This window comes from Rhinopithecus bieti, unplaced genomic scaffold (genome assembly GCF_001698545.2).
Source record: "Rhinopithecus bieti isolate Rb0 unplaced genomic scaffold, ASM169854v2 scaffold_20170, whole genome shotgun sequence".
Lineage (NCBI taxonomy): Eukaryota > Metazoa > Chordata > Mammalia > Primates > Cercopithecidae > Rhinopithecus > Rhinopithecus bieti.
In genome coordinates this window covers 1273838-1292215 of record NW_016810097.1, presented here as the reverse complement: position 1 = coordinate 1292215, position 18378 = coordinate 1273838, and the positions used below count along the sequence as shown (strand labels likewise).

The window sequence follows — 18378 nt, the reverse complement described above, 5'->3', positions numbered from 1 at the left end:
ACCAAAAACACAATAGAAAAAAAAAGCACTACAGATATGAACAGGCAAGTCACAGAAAAAGAAATACTATGCTATTTAACTCTATGAAAAGATTTTCAACTTTGCTCATCACATGAGAAAGGTAAAATAAAACTACAGTAGAAAACTGCTTTCCACCTATTAGGTTGTAAGTACTTTGCAGGCGAGACTAGGGAAACGAAATTTACATATACAGCCCCTATAAAGGGGAATTTGACAACATCTAATAAAATTATAACTGCATTTACCCTCTGACCCAGAAGTCTGACTTCTAGAAAGTGACTGCAAAGATACGTTGGCAATAACCTGGATGATCCTGGAAGTAGATTCTTTTCCAGAGCCACTAGAAAGGGACACAGGCTGGCCAACACCCTGGTTTCAGGCTGTGAGACCCTGAACAGAAGACTCAGCTAACCAGGACCTAGATTTCTGACCTACATCAACTATGAAATAATAAATGAGACGGTGTTGGAAGCCACTAAGTTGGTGGCAATTTGCTTCACAGCTATAATTTGCAATACAGCCCTGCAGATGGGGGAAAGGGTTCACACCAAGGCTGGAAATGGGAGTAAGTGGGCTGTGTGAGATCTTAGGCCATCTAGTCTGGCTGAAACAGCAGACAGGCAGAGCTAAGGACTTAGAATAGCTGAGGTTCTTGAGGCCAGCCCTCCTTGCCTGACCATCCAACAGGAGTATGGGAGCAGGAGGTGAAGAAAAAGGTCAAGGAGGGGCAACCCCTGGCACTGGCAGGCAGCATTGCTGGTACTGATAAAAAGCATACGATCACTAAGACTTCAGATTTACCCTAAAGAATCTATAAGTACTTCTGTTTCTTCTACTTTCCTTCTCCCTCTAGGCCTTCCCCTCCCTTCCTTCCTGGACACTCAAGACTTTAAACTGGATGGCCTTGAAAAAGGTAGGAAAAAAAATTTAACAAATTTAACAAAAAGGGAGCCCATTATTTGGTAGAAATTTCTCCTTTGTAAGTTTGCCTTTTATATAAGTCTATTTCTGTAGATAAATTGAACCCAACTGTGATATTTAAATCGTTTTAAGAAAGTACATTCTGTTTTACTTGCAAAAAGAGGGGACCCTTGGCCTCTTCCTTGAGACAGGAGAAATGGAAGGGGATGCAAGATACCCTGCTTATTTATCTCCAAAAGAAATCTATAGCCCCAGGCCCAGCCCAATTTTTGTGCCCAGCAGGAACAGGCCTTTGTTCAGAGAACATCACAGGTATCATGGGCACCACACCAAAACCAGAAAGCAGAACTGCTACATCTCTGGGCTCAAGACAAGGGGAACATGAAAACAACAGGAGATGGAGAGTGCCAGGCACAAGGGAAATATCTTTTATCTTACATTTTGTTGCTCCTAATGACCTTGTTCAGGCCTCAAATCAGTATGACTTCATTCTTTGGGAAGTACATTCTATGGAAGCTTTAAAATATATTATGAAGTTGCTACAGTTTAAATGTGGCCTCCAAAGTTCATGTGTTGGAAACTTAATCCTGATTGTAACAATGTTGAAAGAGGTGATTAGGTCATGAGGGCTTTGCCCTCATGAATGAATTAATGTCACTATCACAGGAGTGGGTACGTTTTCGCAAGAGTAGTTTATTAAAAAAGCAAGTCCAGTTGGGTGCAATGGCGTGCCTAGTCCTAGCTTCCCAACTACGTGGAAGGCTGAGGTGCGAGGATTTGATTGAGCCCAGGAGTTCAGCCCAGGCAACAGAGCAACACTCCGTCTCTTTTTTTTTTTCCCCCTAAAAGGCAAGTTCAGTCCCATTTTGTTCTCTCACCACATGATGCCTTTGGCCATGTATGCCACAGCAACTAGGCCCACAACAGATGCAGCTCCTCAAACTTGGATATCCCAGTCTCTAGAATTGTAAGAAATAAATCTGTGCTCTTTATAAATTACCCATTCTCAAGTATTCTGTTACAGGAGCATAAAATGTACTAAGACAGAGATAAATCAAGTTCTAACACAGGGAAAGACAGGTACTATTGAACAGGTGCTACCCACAATCCTTCAGAGCGCGGTTAGCTCCATGTCTCTTCCCACACTAACCCAGTCCATGTGTGTGAAAAGGTACTAACCTGACACTATCTCCATAAATGTCTCAGAGGACCTCCTGGCATTGTGCTGAGGGTAGAAGAGATTGGTTCTTCTCCATGATGGTTAGCGGAGGTCTTCAAAACTCCATCCCCCACCCATTATATTTTTTCTAAGGTACTTTTAAAATCCTTTCAACTCTGTATCTATAACTCACTGTGTGAGGTAGATTTTCTTTCATTTGTCCCAAATTTATTTCCCTTGGGATCACATGATGTCAGGCTCTACTGAACAGGATTTGTTGCACCAGTCCACATTCCCATTATCTTCACCCTACAAATTATCAGTGCATGGCAAAGAGAAGCTCAGTACAAATTGTGAGTAGATGAATTTTCCTTCTCTGGTTTTTCTCCACATCAAAGAATCCCATGCTTTCCCCCACTGTCTTCAAATCCACACACACTCCACATCTGTCATGGACTGAACTAGAATCAGAGATAGTGTTCCTCCTCTCAGGAAGCCAGTCCTGGATCATGTTTCAGGTTTAAACATGAAATGGGGAGGGTATCTCATAAACCAGCCCTCACCTGCAGCAGAAACAACTTCTGCCAGGAAAGTAGTAAATGAAGCTATTTATTTGCTCTTCCTGCTGATGGAGTGAACACATTGTGTTTCTGTACAACCTACCTCCAACCTGACTCTCACTTCCAAGCTGAGCCAAAGTGGAAAAGAAACAATAGGAATCACATCCCCATTGGAATGGGAAACCACTGGAAATCTCAAAAGAGAAAGGCCTAAACACAAACTCCTCACACACCTTAAGAATAAACAGGCAATACAACAGAATCCATTCGATCATTCATTAGCAAATCTTTATTGAATACCTGTTATGAGTCAAGCACAGCCCTGGGCTCTGAAGATCTAGATGTGAGCAAGACAGACCAAAATCTCTGTCCACTCAGGGCTTACATTCTAGTAGTACTTAATGTCGTTTATTATAGTCTGTTGTTGAAGAGTACTGGTCAGGTATTTACAGAATGTCCCGCCATCTGGGTTTGTCTGATGTTTTTCTCATTAGACTGGGGTCGTTGGTTTTGAGGAAGAATACCACAGAGGTAAAGGCCCCTTTGTCTCATCGTACCGGAAGGTGCATCATATCCACATGACAATACTGGTGATATTACCCTGGCTTACTTGATACCCTTGATCACAGGTAGTACTTACCAGATTTCTCCATTGTAAAGTGACTATTTTTCCTTTTCCAAAATATGTTCTTTAGAAATGAGTCAGTAAGTCTAGCCCAACTGGAAAGATGTAAGCTCCACCTTCTAGAGGGGGGGAGTATCCATATATAACTAGAATTCTTTTTTTTTTTTTTCTTTGAGAGCATCTCACTCTGTCTCCCAGGCTGGAGTACAGTGGTGCAATCTCAGCTCGGTGCAACCTCCGCCTCCTGAGTTCAAGCAATTCTCGTGCCTCACCTCCTGAGTAGCTGAATTACAGGCGTGCACCACCATACCCAGCTAATTTTTGTATTTTTAGCAGAGATGGGGTTTCACCATGTTGGCCAGGCTGGTCTTGAACTCCTGGCCTCAAGTGATCCACCTGCCTTGGCCTCTCAAAGTGCTGGGATTACAGGCGTAAGCCACATGCCCAGCTCTATTATTGGAATTCTTCTGCAAGACAGATCTAATTTTTGGCTGAGTGCAGTGGCTCACGCCTGTAACCCAAGCACTTTGAGAAGTGCAAAAAATACAAAATTACAAAAAATACAAAAATTAGCCATTGCAGTGGCACACACTTGTAGTTCCAGCTACACGGGGGGCTGAGGTGGGAGGACTGGTGGAACCAGGGAGGTCGAGGCTGCACCGAGTCATGACGGTGCCACTGCACTCCAGCCGGAGCAACAGCGCAAGACCCTGTGTCAAAATTAAAAAAAAAAAAATTTTTTTTTAAAGAAAGATAGATTTAACTCTTGAGAAGAGACAGAACAAGATGGTGGACTAGAAGGCTCCATCAATCATCCCTCCCACAAGGACATCAATTTAACAACCATCTGCACAAGAAAAGCACCTTCATGAAAACCAAAAATCAGGTGAGCATTCACAGTACCTCTTTCAACTCTGTGTCGCTGCAAGATGCACTGAAGAGACAGAAAAGATAGCCTCAGATTGCTAACGCCCACCCCCGAACAGTGACAGTGTGGTATGAAGAACATCTCCAGGCGCTGGCAGAGGGAGAGCACAGCAATTGTGAGGCACTGAACGCGGTGCTGTCCTATTAGAGCAGATAGAAAAAATGGACCAAACTCAGCTGACATCCATCCACGGAGGGAACATTTAAACCAGCCCACACCAAAGGGGAATCACCGATCCCAGCAGTTTAAACCTGAGTTCCCACAAACCTTGCCGCCACAGGCTAAAGTGCTCTGGGTCTCTAAGCAAACTTGAAAGCCTGTTTAGACTGCAAGGACTGCAGCTCTCAGGTGAGTCCAAGTGCTGAAACTGGGCCCAAAGACAGTAGACAGTGGGTGGCAGAGGGGCGGGAAACACAGTCTCCTGAGACACTAGCCAAGGCACCTACGGGAATCCTGGCATCATCCCTCCTCTAACCCTAGGCTGCACAGCTCGCAGCTCCAAAAGAGGCCCCTCCCTTCTGCTTGAGAAGAGAGAAAAGAGTGGGGAGGACTTCATCTTGCGTCTTGAATACCAGCTCAGCCACAGCAGAATAGGGCACCAGTCAGAGTTGTGAGGCACCTGTTCTAGGCCCTAGCTCCCAGATGACATTTCTAGACACACCCTGGGCCAAAAGGGAACCTGCTGCCTTACAGGGAAGGACCCAGTTCTGGCAGCATTCATCATCTGCTAACTGAAGAGCCCTTAGACCCTGAATAACCAGCAATGATGCCCAGGTACCATGCTGAGGGCCTCGGGTAAGCCTCTGAGACAGCTCAGCCACAGGTGGGTAGAGCACCAAGCAGGCCCCTGGGGTCCCAGATTCCAGGATCTGACTCTTAGATGATATTTCTGGACCTGCCCTGGGCCAAAAGGGAGCACACTGCCCTGAAGGGTGAGTCCCAGGCCAGGCAGCATTTACCACAAGCTGACTTAAGAGCCCTTGGACCTTAAGGGTGGTCGTCTGGCAGTACTCCCCATGGGCCTGTAGTGGTGGTGGCCACAGGGTGGGGCTTCACTGCCTTTGGAAAGGGGAGGGAAGACTGCATCTTGTGGTTTAAGTGCCACCTCAGCTGCAATACCACAGAATACCAGGTAGATGTCTAAGGTTTTTTACTCTAGTCCCTGACTCCTAGGTGGCACCTCTAGACTGAGGTGCTGTCTGGGAAAGTATGTCCCACACAGCACCTGGGGGAGCTGGCTGCTCTGAAGGAAAGGATATGGGCCTGGCTGGTATTGCTACCTGCTCATTGTAGAGCCCTAGGGCCTTCAGTGAACATAGCCAATAGCCAGGGAATGGTTACAGCGTTGGAATAACCTAAAGACTCCACCAAAAAACTATTAGAACTAATAAACAAATTCAGTAAAGCTGCATTTTCGGTAAAGATACAAAATCAACATACAAAATTCAGTAAAGCTGCATTTTCGGTAAAGATACAAAATCAACATACAAAAATCAGTAGCATTTCTTTTTTGTTTTTGTTTTTTTGTAGACGTCTCACTCTGTTGCCCAGGCTGGAGTGCAGTGGCTTGATCTCGGCACTGCAACCTCCACCTCCCCGGTTCAAGCGATTCTCCTGCCTCAGCCTCCCGAGCAGCTGGGACTACAGGAATACGCCACCACGCCTGGCTAATTTTTGTATTTTTAGTAGAGACAGGGTTTCACCATATTGGCCAGGCTGGTCTCGAACTCCTGACCTTGTGATCCACCTGCCTTGGCCTCCCAAAGTGCTGGGATTACAGGAGAGAGCCGCCGCGCGTGGCCCTAAAAATCAGTAGCATTTCTATATGACAACAGTGAACAATCTGAAAAAGAAATTTAAAAGTAATCTCATTTACACACATAAAATTAAATATCTAGGAATTAACCCAAGAAGTGAAAGATCTCTAGAATGAAAACTATAAAACACGGATGAATGAAATTGAAAAGGACACTAAAAAAATGGAAAGACATTCTGTGTCCATGGATTGGAAGAATCAATGTTGTTAAAATGTCCATACTACCCAAAGCAATCTACAGATTCATGCAATCCCTATCAAAATACCAATGACATTCTTCATAGAAATAGAAAAACCAATCCTAAAATTTATATGGAACCACAGAAGAACTAGAATAGCCAAAGCTATCCTTAGCAAAAAGAACAAAACTGGAAGAATCACATTACCTGACTTCAAATTATGCTACAGAGCTATGGTAACCCAAACAGCATGGTACTGGCATAAAAACAGACACATATGCCAATGGAAAGAAGAGAGAACCCAGAAACAAATACACATACCTACAGTAAACTCATTTTTGACAAAGATGCCAAGAACATACACTGGGAATAGACAATCTCTTCAATAAATGGTGCTGGGAAAACTGGATATCCACATGAAGAAGAATAAAACTAGACCCCTATCTCTCACCATATATAAAAGCAAAAATCAAATCAAAGTGGATTAAATACTTAAATCTAAGACCCCAAACTATGAAACTACTATAGGAAAACATTGGGGAAAATTTCCAGGACACTGGTCTGGGCAAAGATTTCTTGAGCAATACCACACAAGCATAAATAACCAAAGCAAAAATGAATAAATGGGATCATATCCAATTAAAAAGCTTCTGCACAGCAAAGGAAACAATCAACAAAGTGAAGAGACAACCCACAGAATGGGAGAAAATATCTGCAAACTACCCATCTGACAAGACACTAATAACCAGAATATATAAGACATATATAAGAAGCTCAAACAACTCCATAGGAAAAAAAATTTAATAATTCCATCAAAAAATCTGTAAAATACTTGAATAGACTTTTTTTATTTTTTATTTTTTTCTTTTTTTTTTTCTTTCTTGAAAGGGAGTCTCACTCTGTTGCCCAGGCTGGAGTGCAGTGGTGCAATCTCAGCTCACCACAACCTCCGCCTCCCGGGTTCAAGTGATTCTCCTGTCCCAGCTTCCTGAGTAGCTGGGATTACAGGCACCCACCACCACACCTGACTAATTTTTGTATTTTTTGTAGAGATAAGGTTTCACCATGTTGGCCAGGTTTTTCTCAAATTCCCAACCTCAAGTGATCTCCCCCTCTCGGCCTCCCGAAGTGCTGGGATTACAGGCTTGAGCCACCGTGCCCGACCCGACATTTCTTAAAAGAAGACATACAAATGCAAATGAATATGAAAAGGTGCTTAATATCACCAATCATCAGAGAAATATGCATCAAAACTACAATGAGATATCATCTCACCCCAGTTAAAATGGCTTATATCCATAAGACAGGCAATAGCAAATGCTGGAGAGGATGTGGAGAAAAGGGAACCCTCATACACTGTTAGTGGGAATGTAAATTACTACAGCTACTACGGAGAATAATTTGGAGGTTCCTCAAAAAACTAAAAATAGAGCTACCATATGATCCAGCAATTCCACTGCTGGATATATACCCAAAACAAAAGAAATCAGTCTATCTAAGAGATATCTGTACTCCATGTTTGTAGCAGCACTGTTCACAATAGCCAACACTGGAAGCAACCTAAGTGTCCATCAACAGAGGAATGAATTTTAAAAACTGTGGTACATATACACAATGGAATACTATTCAGTCATTAAAAAAAAAAATGAGATCCTATCATTTGCAACAACATGGATGAAACTAGAGATCATTATTTTAAATGAAATAAGCCAGGCACAGAGAGACAAACATCGTATGTTCTCACTTATTCATGGGATCTAAAAATCAAAATAATTGAACCCATGGATGCAGTGGGTAGAACGATGGTTACCAGAGGCTGGGAAAGGGAGTCGGACGGGAACGGGGAGATAGGGATGGTTAATGAGTATTAAAAAAGTAGAAAGAATGAGTAAGACCTACTATTTGATAGCACAACAGGGTGACTGTAGTCAATAATAATCTAATTGTACATTTAAATAACTAAAAGAGTGTAATTGGACTGTTTATAACACAAAGGATAATTGCTTGAAGGGAAGGATACCCCATTCTCCATAATGTGATTACTATCCATTGCATGCTTGTATCAAAACATCTAGGCCGGGCGCAGTGGCTCAAGCCTGTAATCCCAGCACTTTGGGAGGCCGACACGGGCGGATCACGAGGTCAGGAGATCGAGACCATCCTGGCTAACATGGTGAAACCCCGTCTCTACTAATAAAAAAAAGAAATTAGCCGGGCGATGTGGCGGGCGCCTGTAGTCCCAGCTACTCAGGAGGCTGAGGCAGGAGAATGGCGTAAACCCAGGAGGCGGAGCTTGCAGTGAGCTGAGATCCGGCCACTGCACTCCAGCCTGGGCGACAGAGCGAGACTCCGTCTCAAAAAAAAAAAAAAAGAAACAAAACATCTCATGTACCTCATAAATACATACAACTATAACCTATGCACAAAAAGTAACATGAAATTTTTTAAAAGATTTAACTTCTCTCCCCTAGTCATTTATTTAAATGAGTTTAGACTCATGTACATTATTTTATAATTTTAGTTATAATCCAATACTACCTTACCTATTGTGTTGCTTTGTATCAATCCAGCTTTGGACGCTGGAAAAGAAAGAAAGTCACTTCTGAGGAAAGACTAAGGGAAGTGAGGGAGCTAGCCACAAAGTCATCCAGTAGAAGAACATTTTAGGTCCCAAGGTGTGACAGCCTGATGTGTTTAGGGAAAAACAGCAAGGCCAGAGTGACTAGAGAAGAGGGAATGTAAGGGAGAATAGCAGCAAATGAAATGACAGAGGTAACGGTGAACCGCATCATAGAGCTGTGCAGGCCAAAGAAGGAGCTAACCCTTACTTTATGTGAGAGGGAACACCAGAGGATATTTCTGAGTACAGGAAGGCATGGTAGAAGGATCACTGGCTGCTGTGTTGAGAAATGACTGCAGGTAATCAGGACAGAAGGAGGGAGACTAGTTAGATGCTACTCAATAATCCAGGTGAGAGATCATGGTGACCACAGGGGTAATGAGAAGTGGTCAAATTCTGGATACATTTTGAAGACAGAGCTGTTGGGATTGGCTGTCAGATAGAATGTGGGATCTTAGAGAAAGAAAGGGGTCAAGAATGACTGTGAGGATTTTGACCTGAAAAATTAAAGGGATAGAATAGCCATTAACTGAAGTGGGGAAAGTTGCAGGAGCTCAGTTTTAGACATGTTAAATTTAAGATGCCTATCCAAGTAAAGGTGTCCAGTAGGCAGATGGATCTGAAGTTCAGAGAAGTCTAGGTTGGAGACAAAAAACCTAGGAGTCATCAGCATACAGATGAAATGTGAAGCCATCAGACTAGATGAGTCACCAACGCTGTAAGTGTAGACAGAGAAGAGCAGAGGTTCAAGGACTGAGCCTGAGGCATTCTGGCACGTTCTGGCACTGAGAGAAATCAAGACTTTCTTACCTTCCCTTTAATCGGATACAAATATAGCAAGTTTTTTTCTCGTCCACTGTGTACCTAGTACTGCTCTGGATCCCCTAATTCTCAGGACTCTCAGAATACAACCTTAATTCTCCCTCACCTCTCTGTAATTCTCCATCCTCAATCTGTTCTGTGCTGCTGTACACCTGGTCACCATAATAAGACTGTCATTACTGCTACCACCTCTTTGCAAGCTGTGCCTCCCACCTGGAAAACCCTTTATACTCCACCTCATCAAATACCACCTTTTTCAAGCCCCAACTTATCTCCTATCTTTTCCCTTCTCTGAAATTTACCTAATTACTCTCTCAGTGAATGAGTTTTTCCACCAAAGCAACCCTAACACTCCAATGACTACCAACGTTGAACCTCTGTAACACTTGGTGTCTGTACAATCAGATATTTATCAGTTATTGACCTGTGTGGCTAGCTAACTGTATATAAACTGTGTATAAATGCTGTAGCTTCCTTGAAGAAGAAAAGCATATCTACCGTTTCTCTTCCCTCCAAAATAGCCTAGAACAAATACCTACCATATAGGAATTGCTCAATACATTGTGTGTGAATTGCTTCATGTCAATTCTGTTATTCAATCAGTCACCATGTTCCCTGAGAGTAGAGACCTGTTTTGCATCTCCTCCATTTGATTCTGGGTTAGACACAGGTAGGCAGGCATTCAATAACTGCTTGCTATCAAAAGGGTTGATGACAATGTGAGGTCTCTGGGGACCTTACGATCTTGGCACAAAACAATGAGAATGTGTGTTCTGTTTTCGCTGCCCCATCTCACCTGAACCTAGCTATTTCCTGGACAAAGAAGAATAATCCAGGGAGCACATAGAGAAGAAATTCCAGGGCATCTGATGTTAATGCAGAGAGATACTCAAAATCATAGTGTTATCTAAAATGCCTGGAAGAGGTTGCCTTCACTGAAATGCTGGGCAAAAAGAATCAGAAAAGACAAGCAATGCTGTGTGAATCCTAAGAACACAGAGAATACATCAAAATAAATACAAGTATATTCACTGACGAATTATTTACAACAGTGAAAAACTGGAAACCATCTAAATGCCCAACCGTAAGAATTAAGTATAATTTGGTATATTCATACACTTGAATATATTAAAGAACAGCACCTGGAAAATGTTCACTTTATGTCTAAGGCTCACTTTATACCTATGTGCTGGAGGCTCTAACTTTCAACCTCCATTTCTAAAGGGAAAGTATCTGTCTCAAAATAGTCTGTACAGTATGACTGCACTTTTGTGCAAACAACTGGAAGAACACAAGCCATGATGTTAATTTGACATCTGCACAGTGGGATTTGGGTGATTTTGTTGTTGTTGTCTCCCTTTGTGTTTTTCTGTGTTTTCCAAGTATTCTGCTTTGAAAACATATTACTTTGTTAGCAGGCAAAAAAAAAAAAAAGAGAAAGTCATTTTAAAAACAAACATATAAGAGCCAAATTCTCAACTATCTAGGCATCTGACTGCTGAAAGCCTCCTACTTCCAATATAAAATGCAAGAATCCTAAGGTCCAGCCCCCTCCTCCCATTCCTTTCCCTCCCATACCACCCAAGACAGAAAACAGGTGAAACTAAGATCAAGAGCTGTTTTTTATTTGTTTGTTTTTTATCTTTTTTAAGACGGAGTTTTCGCTCTTGTTGCCCAGGCTACAGTGCAATGGTGCAATCTCGGCTCACCGCAACCTCCGCAGGTGAGGTCTCTGGGGACCTTACGATCTTGGCACAAAACAATGAGAATGTGTGTTCTGTTTTCGCAGTTTTAAGCAGTTCTCTTGCCTCAGCCTCCTGAGTAGCTGGGATTACAGGCATGCACCACCACACCTGGCTAATTTTGTATTTTTAGTAGAGATGGGGTTTCTCCGTGTTGGTTAGGCTGGTCTCGAACTCCCAACCTCAGGTGATCCGCCTGCCTCGGCTTCCCAAAGTGCTGGGATTACAGGTGTGAACCACTGCATCCAGCCGATCAAGAGCTTCTTAAGGGAAAGATTTCTGTCCTTTTGATCTTTGGTCTCCCACCTCAAAATTCTCAGCACCCTGTGAGGCATTAGGTGCTCAGTAAACAAGAAAGGGAAGGAAGATGTAGTGAACTTACAAGGCATAGCTACCACTACTGCAATGACATCCCCACCGAAGGTACCCCTCCACACTATTCTAGGTCTGATCCCTTTGCCTCCTATCTCTGAGCATTGCACAGGCCCGCCAAACAGCTCTTAGAATAAGAGTTCTGATTCTTTGTACCACAGCAAGTATTCCTCTTTTGCCTTTCCCCCCACTCCTTTCCTTCCTCCCTCTTCTTAAAAGGTGATCTTGTCTTTCAGCTAGTACAATGTGCTGCACTGAACCAGCGTGCCAGTCTGTGGAGAATCACTGAGAGAATGAATTTGAATAATAAAAGCCAGAACAAGGCGATACCTTGGAGAGAGACTTGGTGTAGTACCTTCAATTTAGAACCTCATTTCAGTGGCTAATGCAGTTATTGGAGACATTAGCCTAATTTTTGCCAGGAGAGTCCAGCAACACAGCAGTACTAAACATGGGCACAGAGGACCCTGCTCATCTCAGAGACAAAGTGTAGAGAATGAAATTAGCAGCACTGCACTTCTGGTGCAGAGGAAAGCAAATTCTCACACTCCCCTCCCCCAATTCATCACCAATCATCTTTAAAATGAAAAACACAGAAATGTGTGTGGGAGTCAGCACAAGCATGAAGTTCAAGGGAAGCCAGGACCCTGAAGAAGCTCCCAGGAGGCACTTATGGACTACGGGAAAGTTCATTTCAAAGGACATCCAATAAATGCAGCCCTACCACAGATCTTGTCATTGCCAAGCCCTATTTGCTGCAGGCCTGGGAAGGCTCCAGAACCTGCTGGCAGGTCAGTTTGTTGAGGCCAGAAATGGGAAGGAGAGCCCAAAAAGGCCAAACTGGAAGAAAGAGGCTCAGCTCTAGACACATCTACACAGACCGGGGTGGGGGTTCCTAAAACAAGTGCTTCCTATTGGCTAGGTTAAAAAGAAGCCACATCTGGTCTGGTCCAGATTTGTCCTAAGTCTCTCCCTGTGTGTCAGCCTCCACGCTGCAGGAGCCAAGCAGCTCAGGACCTTTCGCTCTGCTGTAGCTGTGAGCCTTTAAAGAGGGGAGCATGCGGCTCAGAGGTAGCAACAATAATCGTAGGTGACAGACTTGGCAGGGGCCTCCTGGCTCCTCCTAGACCATGCCAACAATCGGGCTAGCGTGGGTCTCCCTGGCTAGTGAGGCTGAAGAAGGCACTCCTTTCTCTGGTTCTAACAGGCTCGTAGGCCAGAAGTGCTCTCTCTGCCCCTGCTGGTCTCTCACTGCCTCTGATTCCCCAAAGTCCCACTCTGCTCCCTACTCTGTTATTCAGGGTCCTTTTGTCTTATCTAGAGATAGGTAAAAGGAAGACAAAGTTGAACCAAAGTCTTCATAGCCAAGGATTTTCTGGAACCTAATGCCCCTTTTCCTCTCCTCTCCCCCAGCAGAGGGCAAAGGAAAACCCAACGTTACCAGTAACTCACTTTCAACAGTATCATGGCCTCACCAGCACTAGCCTGGAGGCCTCAATGACCCTGACATATTAACATAATGACAGACACAAGGACACCTGCATATCCAGATCCTTGAGTGGGTTAGTAGGACTGCCAATCTTTTTGTCTGAATTGATTCCCAGGTAGGCTGTGGTTAAGGATTAAGGCTTAAGGCCCAGGCACTCTGCTGTGCCCTCACTGTATTTAATGCAGCAGTAGGCACATGGCAAGTACCCAAACACCTCAGAACTTGAACTCTTCCCAAGGGTCTCTCTGTGAAGTCCCAGGAATGTGAGACACTGTCCTCTTTTCCTTACAGATACTAAAGCCCAACCCTAGAGAAGAAGGAAGGGCTGCTCAGAGGAAAAGCGGAAGAAATAAGAGGCTAGACAACCCAGACTCCACCCAAGAGGCACACGCAATGAGGAGAGCAGGACAGGGATAGGGGGGCAGGACTCGCCCTCCATACACACAGCCTGCCTGCCAAAATTTACTGGATGGCAGGAATCCTAGATCTGTGGGTGAGGATTGAGTCATGTTATGAATCTCCTTTTTCTAAGCAGCCTGTGAAAAAACTCCTCCATCTCAGGAAGAGAAGGTGGGGAAGAGGGGGGCGATCTGTGGGGAAGGTGGTGGTCGGCAACTGGAAGCTCAGATTCCATTCTAATGCTAGAACAGCCTCCTCAAATTACAAGGGGTGCATTCCAGAAGAAGCTAGGCAGGCCAAGGAGGCTGGACTGTGGCTGTGGATAAAGTCAAAATACCACTGACATGAAACTGTATCATCGCAGTGTTGATAATTTCCCTGGAAGAAACAAATCCTCCTATAACTATAAATCAATTGCAATTGCAGAAATCTATCAAAAAAAATTCAGCTGTTACCAGAAATTCTAAATCCTTGACACCAGAAGCATAATTAGGGGAGATTCTGAAAGGTGCCCTGAGGCAGGCCATACAAGAACAGAGTAGAAAGGAGTTATATACCCTTAGAAAGCTCATTTAGGGAATGGGCTGTGCATAATGCATGCAGGCCCCGGGAGTGCAGACACTCCCTCCCGGCGGCCTGCTCAGAGGCAGGCTGTGAGCTGCGACACTGGCAGATGGCTGCCCCGGTAGCAATCGTGCACACTCCAACGGCCGCCTCCTCCAGTCCACCCTTGAGCACAGGCTTATGTTCCCACGAGGGGTGGGGAGCACCAGCAGACATTACCCCCCAAAGAATAGTGCCTTTCCCTAGGGAAGGTAAACATTTCCATCAGAAGGCAGAAGCCGGCACAAGGCAATTTCTCTCTGTGCAAGGAAAAGGAGCCGCAAACATAAAGTTGCTCAGTCAAAAGAGACAGATGATCTCTGCAAGCGAAGCTGTGCCAAACTGTCTGTAAAGGGTTTGCACATCTATCAGCATAAGTGGCTGTGTAGGGGAGGGAGAGGCAGGAGTAGGGAAGGCCCACTCAGGGTGTAGGACTCTCAGGACTCAGAAGCCCCAGGAGAGGGGAAGCCAGTCATTTTTCTGCTAGGGCTCTAGCCTGAGCAAAGGTGCAGCAAAAAGGCTTGATTTCCAGCAGATTCTCTCTCCTCTCTCAGTTCTCCCAATCCACACTCAAGGTCTGTCCACTTCAACCTTCTGCATTCACAAGGTTTTGGGGCCGTTGGCTATTCAATCTTGAGCCAGCCACTTCTTCCCACTGGCATCCTTCACCTTTTTAAAGTCACGTGTAACTAAAAGAGAAATGGCAGTTCACTAGTCTTATGCCTAAAATAACCCATAGAAAAATATGGTTTATGAACTCCCCTGTAATACACTACATAATTCAGAGCCTAGCCATTTGTCACAGCATTGAGTAATCCACATACATCCCAAGGGTCTGACAATAAAATTCGTAAATCAATAGCAAAAAGCAGTATACCTTAGCCATTGAGTTAAAATACAAAGAACATTTTTAAGCATTGATTTTTTTAACTTAAAAAATATGGGATTCTGAGGGTAAATGCTTGTAGGGGAGTTGTGTGCTAGAATGAAAGACTCTATGCTTTCCAGAACCCCTGATAGCTGACTTCAATGTAAAAATAAAAACTCCAAGACTCACATTCTTCCAATGATAATAATGGCTTTTTTCTACAAACCCTGCTATTAGCATGACAGGGATGGCCACATCAGTCATAAGAAAAGTACATGTACCTTTTACACTTAAGAAAAGCAAGCAAAATATCTGCTTTGTGCAAAAGCAAGGCACTTGGCAGGAAAGAAAATAATAAATTATTGCAAAGGCTTGAACTTATTTTTCTTTCCCTGGATGATCAAACAATGAGCGTAGGGGTAAGCATTACAATCCACAAACATACTGCCATAGTGATTGGTGCTTAGGTAGCAGGATAAAACAGGCAGAATTTCATTTATATTCCAAAGAACAGAGACAAGTGCCCTGATCACTCACCCCTGCAGAGAGTCCTAATGCCACATGAGTGGCCTCCTCCACAGTCGCTGTATGGCCCCGCTGCAGGATCTGATCTGGGGTGTGTGTCTGCATTGCTATCTGACCAATTATCTGCCTAGAACAGACCTTGCCTGAGGATGCCAGGTGCATCTCAGGTGTGGTACATCTACAGCAGGTGTGCAGGTGCTTAAGAGGCAGGTGTTGGGGTCCCTGAGTAAGAGCCCTCCCTCTGACATGGGAGGCAAGACTGACTCAGGTGTTACCCATTATGCTGGGGCCACAGCTATACCCTGGTGAGTTTCTCCTTTACTTAAAACGATCACTTAGACATTATTCTACTTTAGCTTTTTATTTTGAAATAATTTTAGACTTACAGAAAAGTTGCAAAAAACGAAAGAAAGAAAATACAGAGTTCCCGTATACTCTTCACCCAGATTTCTCTGCTATTAACATCTTACAAAACCATAGGACAATTATTGAAACTAAGAAATTAACATGTATACAACAGTAGTAACTAAACTACAGACTTTACTAGGGTTTCACCAGTTTTTCCACTAATGTTTTTCTCTTTTGCACAATCTAATCCAGGTTATCACACTGTATTTCGTCGTCACGTCTCTTTTGTCTCCTCCAATCTGTGACAGTTCCTCAGTCTTTGTCTTTCGTCACCTGGATATACTTGAAAAGTGCTGGTCAGTTATTCTGCAAACTGTACCTCAATTTGGGTTCATCTGACATCCACTGATTTTTAATACAACAGAAAAAACAGCAGTTAACATTTATTGAGCTATTACTATGCACCTGGCATTACAGTAAACATTTCATGTTTACCTTATTTACTATTTAAAATAATCCTCAGAAGAATGCATTATTACTACCCCTATTTTACAGAAAGGGATAGTTCATTAATCTTTAGTGTAATTAAGTAACTTGCCCAGCTACTAGCTATAAAAGACAGAGCACAGGTGTGAACCCAGGTGGACTCACTCTAAAACATTATACTATATGCTATATTCAAGGCACGGCAGCAACAATCAAATGCCAACATACAACCTGGGCTGAGCTCTTGGCCATTGCCTCTGTGAAGAACATGTCTCACTGAAGAAAGGGCATATAGGCTTTATCTTTCTTCCAAAGGAGACGAAATATTCCAAGTTCTGCCCATACAACCAGAAGATTTTTTTTCTCTTGACAAGAAGCACCTTCCTGGATTAAGGGTAAAGAAAAGGCCATTGTTCTCCTAAGACCTCACTCTGGACTGGTGCCAGATGGAGGGAAAATAGATGAGCAGGTAGGTGTGCTCAATTCAAGAGAGTTCTATTCCAAAGCCTTTTCAAGCGTATGGAAACACAGAGGTCACAAAAAGGGAAAAAATCTCCTGGGATTGCTTTTTTTTCCCATGTTATACCCAGAAATATCCAATGATGGGCAACACAAATGGACACCTTGTCATTAGTATTAGGATCTTTGGGAAAGCTGAGGTACAAACTATTCATGTGCCACATGGTGTGTGTGTCAAGGGACAGGGCTGTGGGAGGCAGGCTGGGAAGAATTCCAGCTGCACTCTAGGATTTGTTTTTAATGCTTATGACTTTAGATCACTCAGTTCCACAGACTTGATTTTTCCCAAATCCCCTCTCTGGCAACGTTAATGTGTTTCTCCTCTAGTTCTCACTGATCAGCGAAATACGTGGCTAGAAGAATTGGCTTGGAAGTCATTTCTTTGATGCTAGCAGAATTGAGAAAATATTCCCCCAGCTACAGACCCCTCCCTCCATCTATTCATCCCTGCCACCTGCCACTCAGCTGCAGGTAGAGGCAGCTAGGAAGGTAAGGTGGCAGGGATGGCAGGGTGTGAAGGAAGGGAAAAGGGAAAGGGGCTGAGAGCATGAAAACAAGGAAAAGAGAAAAAAAAGAGTATTGTGTTCAAACGGCCACTTTAGAACAAAGACTTTCATTGATATGCATCAGCCGTGTCAGATGAAGCCAGCAAATAGGTGAAAAATGTTCAGCATTCCTTAGAACTTTTCTTCTTACTTCTCTTCACCCCACAAAGTACATCCCTCAACTTCAAAACTAAGACGGACTCCTGTAAATGAAACACTTTATCTGGGTGCCACCATTACTGCCAGCTTTGTAAAAGAGTTCTCCCCTTTGAAATCTACTGCTCTATACCTAACTCCAAGGTATCCTCAGCTAGCTACTTTGATCAAATACTGGAAGCTAAAATGCTAACCATCTTTAGGGAACAATTCCTCCAGCCTCTCCATCTACAGTTTAACCCAGTGGGAATCTAAAGCCAGCTAAAAGTCCTCAAATCACACTGCACACAGGGCTGCTTACTCCACTGTGTTTAGGGACATCAGAATCAATCCCTAAGATCCATCCTAGAAACCCAAACAGGGCAGCTTGATAATTCTGTGTCTGCTTGAATAATTTCCCCCTCTCAGTGTCAAAGGCCTCCAAAATTCACATTATTTTGTTCCCATGTATACTTTAAATAAAACTGCTTTCAGATCATGACCCCGCAGATTCCATCTTAAGAAGAAAGGAAATCTGGGAAAAGCAATGGGATCTGAAGCCCCTTTACCAATGGACCACGGGCTCCAAAAGAGGCCAAGAGAAAACATCACTACTCCCTTATGGGGTATCTTGAGGACTTAATATATACAAAGCACCTAGCACAAGGGGATGTTAAAAAAAAAAAAAAAAAAAAA

At 43.6% G+C, this 18378-nt stretch overlaps 1 protein-coding gene across 2 annotated transcripts in view; it reads right to left on the bottom strand.

Annotated features, from left to right (window-relative positions):
- SIL1 (SIL1 nucleotide exchange factor) overlaps nucleotides 1-18378 on the bottom strand; it is a 242464-nt gene that overhangs the window by 135993 nt on the left and 88093 nt on the right. The window lies entirely within an intron of this gene.